The following is a 5,840-nucleotide window of genomic DNA, read 5'->3' on the forward strand; positions in this document are numbered from 1 at the left end:
AAAAAAAAAAAACAAGAATATGGCCAGGCATGGTGGTTCACCCTTGCAATCCCAGCACTTTGAGAGGCCTCGGTGGGCAGATCACCTGAGGTCAGGAGCTCGAGACCAGCCTGGCCAACATGGTGAAACCCCATCTCTACTAAAATTTTAAAAATTAGCTAGGCATGGTGGCACGCGACTGTAATCGCAGCTACATGGGAGGCTGAGGCAGGAGGATCACTTGAACCCGAGAGGTGGAGGTTGCAGTGAGCCGACATCATGCCACTGCACTCCAGCCTGGGCAACAAAGCAGGACTCTGTCTAAAAATAAATAAATAAATAAAGTAATAACAATGCCAATGATGACTTCACGTTGAGCAGTGCATTCATTCACAGCGGTATTGTCACTGTCCATCTCCACGCCCGCACTGGGTGACAGTACCATGTTCCACAGTGACCGCTTACCAGTATCTGTAATTTGAGGGCAGAGTAGGGCCCATCTTTTTGTACCGCCACAACCCGGCACCATAATGTGCTCATCAAATGTTTCCTGAGCAAAGAACCTGCTTCGCAAACGCCAAAAGGGCTAACGAATAAGATACTTTCACTTCCAGAATTAATCCCCTATAATGCCCCAGTTACTGGAGAGGATGACTACCTGGCCCTGCCCTCTCAGCTGATGGGGAATCAGAGAGGGGAAATGTCTTGGTCCAGTCACCTAGAGAGAAGACACAAGGCTCTTGCCTCCTGCCCTGAGTTCTCTCCACAGGTACACTGCGCCCTGCAAAAGATGCCAACAGAAACAACACAGATTGCAAATGTATGGGAAACGTGTAGGAACAATGAAAGTCTGTGATAACAAATAATAAACATAATGATGCAATAACAACAATCGGACAGCACAAGGTAAGTCATAGGAACTCAGGGGAGGGAGAAAGGCATGGTTAGCGCGGGCTTCCCGGACGACGCGGATCCGGGGAGCAGTATCTGAACCGCATTTTCGCAGCCGCGTAGACATAGGCGCCCACACTCTCTCACCCATGCGCACTCGCCCGCCCGCGCGCAGCCACACCCTCGGTGCCCGGGAGGCGGCGGCCTGGGCGACAGGACCTCACCTGTGGGCTCGGAGCGCCGAGGGACTCGGAGGAGCACCCTGCAGGGATGCCTCGAGCCGCGCCCCCGCCCCGCCTCCAGCCCCTCTCCAACGCTCGCAGGAGGACGCAGCCAGCAGCCAGGCGCACCGGCCCGCCCCGCCCCGCGCCGCACTCTACTTCCAGGGCGGCGCCCTGGCAACCCAAGACGCGACCGCCGGCGGGGCGACTACTTCCGGAGTCAGACTTGCCTGGGTCTCCTCTGAGCTTCTCGTCCCGGGCGCCCGCTATGCTCAGGGCTTAAATCCTAGGAAATGCCAGGCCATCCACCTTCCACACCTTCGAGGCCCAGAAAGAAGATTGAGAAGGGTCTGGAGCACGGGATTAAGTCTAAAAAGGAAGGTAGAGCGGTGTGATGATTAGGTCCGAATCTTGGTTCAGTCTTAATCCGCTGTTTAGCCTCTCCTACCCCCTCTACCTTGGCTTCCTTATCTGAAGAAATGGTGATGTTGGTAGCAGGCGCCTCCTAGGGTGGTCGTAAGGACAACGTGATATGCTGGGCCCAGCATGGAGTCATCAACACATGGCCCACTGAAGAACACCTTATTTCCTAAGGGTTCCTCAAAACATCTTGTAAACCCCTTCCATTAGGAAGAGGCAACCTGGCCCAGTGAGGACCTTAAAACTGAAACTGGACCTGAATCTGAATCCCTCTCCAAAAAACGACTAGCTATGTGGCTTAGGCAGATCACTTCGTTTCTCTGAACCTCAGTTTCCTTGTCTGTAAATTGGAGATAACACCTACATTGAAGGGTTGTTGGGAAGACTATTTAAAAAAATAAATAAATAAAAGGAATGTAGTTGACATAGCACACGGTAGTTGCTCAAATACTTGTTTAATTGATTCATAATAAAAGCATGTATCCCAGACAGCGCTCAGCTATAAAAGAGCACTGGAGGGCAGGGTGCGGTGGCTTAAGTCTGTAATCCCAGCACTTTGGGAGGCTGTCGTGGGTGGATGACCTGAGGTCAGGAGTTGGAGAGCAGCCTGACCAACATGGTGAAACCCTGTCTCTACTAAAAATACACAATTAGCCGGGTGTGGTGGAGCATGCCTGTAATACCAGCTACTTGGAAGGCTGAGGCAGGAGAATCGCTTGAACCAGGGACTGGGAGGTTGCAGTGAGCCAAGATCATGCTACTGCACTCCAGCCTGGGCAATAAGAGCGAAACTCCGTCTCGAGGGGGAGAAAAAAGTGCACTTGAAACTTGACGGGCAGTGGGAAAGAAGAGAAACAACAGGCTTTACATCCCTGCTCTGCTCTGATACATTATAGCTGTACAGTACAGTACATTTGCTGTACAATACAGCAAACCCACTGTATTTTTAATTTTTTTGAGAGGGAGTTCTGCTCTTGTTGCCCAGGTTGGAGTGCAATAGTGCCATCTCAGCTCACTGCAACGTCCACCTGCCAGGTTGAAGCGATTCTTCTGCCTCAGCCTCCCGTGTAGCTGGGATTACAGCGCCTGCCACCACGCCCAGCAATTTTTTTTTTTTTTTAAGTAGAGACAGGGTTTCTCCATGTTGGTCAGGCTGGTCTCGAATTCCCGACCTCAGGTGATCCACCCGCCCCAGCCTCCTGAAGTACTGGGATTATAGGCGTGAGCCACCTTGTCCAGCCAAACCCACCATATTAAATACAGTTTCCTTACTGTGAATTGGAAATAATGATCATCTCTCAGGGGTGCTGAAAACATTTAAATCCCTTGTGAATAGCACCTAGAAGGGTGTTTAACAGGTTTTACCACTTCCTTCTGCCCCCATGCGGCATACAGGCCATTCCAAAGAATAGTGAATACAGTTCTAGGAAAATTTGTGACCAACATGAAAATTAACTGGAAGCTAGTAGTTCCGAGAGAAAAGAGGAAACCGAAGACCTGACTCATAATGCTAATCTAATCGTGTAAACCTAGTTAAAAAAATCTTCAAGATAAAATCTTGCCATCAAGATAAAATCATTGCCATAAAGTCCAGATTCCTTAATATGTTTTTAGTTTTAATCTTAACCATTTTCCTGTATATAGGCTTGGTTTCCTGTCATGCCTAGGAAGACTCATCCACATAAGTTGAAAAAAAAAAAAACTTATGAAACCAGATATACAATAAACTGAAAATACATGGGGCTGGGCGCGGTGGCTCATGCCTGTAATCCCATCACTTTGGGAGGCCGAGGTGGGCAGATCACAAGGTCAGGAGATCAAGACCATCCTGGCTAATATGGTGAAATCCCCCTCTACTAAAAATACAAAAACAAAATTAGCTGGGCATGGTGGCGAGCACCTGTAGTCCCAGCTACTTTGGAGGCTGAGGCGGGAGAATGGCATGGTGAACCCGGCAGGCAGAGCTTGCAGTGAGCTGAGATGACGCCACTGCACTCCAGCCTGGATGGTAGAGCAAGACTCCATTTCAAAAAAGGAAAAAGAAAAGAAAATACATTCATGGTGTATGACAAAGCATTAATATGCACAACATACAAAGAGTTTGCACAAATCAATGAGAAGAAAAGCAATACAAAAATGGGCAAAGGTCAGGCGCGAGTAGCTGGGATTACAGGTGCTAGCCACCAGGCCCGGCTAGTTTTTTATTTTTATTTTTGGTAGAGACGAGGATTCACCATGTTGGCCTGGGTGGTCTCAAACTCCTGACCTTCAGTGATCCACCAGCCTTGACCTCCCAAAGTGCTGGGATTACAGGAGCAAACCACCACCCCTGGCCAAGATAGTTATATTACAGAAATAGTCTTAATCCAGAACAGATTCGTTTCCAGATTTGGTTTTCTGCCTAAGTGACCATCTGCTATAAATCTGTGACATAGCTGGAAAGCTAGAAGAGGCACCCCAGTAGACAGAACAGTGAGCAATTCCTGGACCGTGTGATGAGAACAGATACATGGGGAAATCCCAATACAAATGAGAACAAATACTCTCTACCAATCAAAAGAGACAACCTCCAAAGAAGTGAGCTTTCGAGGCCGGGTGCAGTGGCTCATGCCTGTAATCCCGGAACTTTGAGAGACCAAGGCGGGCAGATCCCCTGAGGTCAGGAGTTCGAGATCAGCCTGGCTAACATAGTGAAACCCCATCTCTACTAAAAATACACAAATTAGCCAGGCCTAGTGGTGCTCACCTGTAATCCCAGCTGCTCGGGGGGCTGAGGCAGGATTACACCATTGCCCTGCAGCCTGGGCGACAAGAGCGAAACTCTATCTCAAAAAAAAAAAAAAAAAAAAAAAAAAAAAAAAAGCTTATTATTTATTATAGACCTGTGTTACCCCAAATTTTCTATACAATTATTCATTTTTAATTTCATCAATTTAAAGAGTTATGCAAACTTATGCAACTTGTAAGTGACAGAGTCTGGCTTTGAACCCAGGACACCTGACCATTCATGCTGCTGCCTCTCAGGAGGGTTGGTGGTGTGCTTTCTTGGTGATGATTGGAGCTTTGCTAACATCACCTCCTATAATCTCCCACAGAACCGCCTCCCAGGCCCGGAGCACATTCAGCTCATCATCATTTACTTTTGGCGCCATCTAGTGGAACCAACAATAATCTGGAGTCCAAATTGCCAATTCACACCCTTCAGCTGCTGTCTAGTTGTGAGGCCTTGAGAAGTCCCAAGGCTTCTGGCTACAGTGTTCTCACCTTAAACCCGGGAGGTAAGTGAAGGCTTGCACAGCACCAGCACCCGAGGGAAGACATGCTTAGGGCCTGGCATAGTAAAGTGTTCAATAAACATTGTGGCCCTCCGGCATGTTGCCTCATCCCTGCAATCCCCGTACTTTGGGAGGCCAACACGGGAGGATTGCTTGAGGTAAGGAGTTCCAGACCAGCCTAGCCAATATAGCAAGACCCCATTTCTGGAAAAAAAAAAAATCTTTTTAATTAGCCAGGTATGGGGGCGTACGCCTGCAGTCCTATTCAGCTACTTAGGAGGCTGAGGTGGATCACTTGAGCCTAGAAGATTGAGGCTGCAGTGAGCTATGATTCCACCACTACACTCCAGCCTGACCAACAGAACAAGACCCTGTCTGTAAGAGAAAAAAAGTTAAAAAAAAAAAAAAAAAAAAGAATTTTAAGGCTGGGCATGGTGCCTCACGCCTGTAATCCCAGGCGTGGGAGTCCGAGGCCGGCGGATCACCTAAGATCAGGAGTTCCAGACCAGCCTGACCAACATGGCGAAACCCCGTCTCTACTAAAAATACAAAAATGAACTGGGCATGGTGGTGCGCACCTGTAATCCCAGCAACTTGGGAGGCTGAGGCAGGAAAATTGTTTGAACCTGGGAGACGGAGGTTACAGTGAGCCGAGATCACACCATTGCACTCCAGCCTGAGCAACAGGGCAAGACTCCGTCTTAAAAAAAAAAAGAATTTTAAGATGGCAACAGCAGCATTAAACTAACTGCAGGGCTTGTCTGAGCACAGGGTCCTATGGGTCTGTACAGGTCACAGGCCCATGAGGCTGGCCCTACCCTAAGAAGCTGGCCACAGCTCCCCTCAATCAATCCCCACAAGAACTCTGCTGAGTTAATGGAGTTTATCACCATTTTTTAGAAAAAGCCACCGGGCGCGGTGGCTCAAACCTGTAATTCCAGCACTTTGGGAGGCCAAGACGGGCTGATCACAAGGTCAGGAGATCGAGACCATCCTGGCTAACACGGTGAAACCCCGTCTCTACTAAAAAAATACAAAAAACTAGCCGGGTGAG

Source organism: Colobus angolensis, unplaced genomic scaffold (assembly GCF_000951035.1).
Source record: "Colobus angolensis palliatus isolate OR3802 unplaced genomic scaffold, Cang.pa_1.0 Scaffold239, whole genome shotgun sequence".
NCBI classification, from domain to species: Eukaryota; Metazoa; Chordata; class Mammalia; order Primates; family Cercopithecidae; genus Colobus; species Colobus angolensis.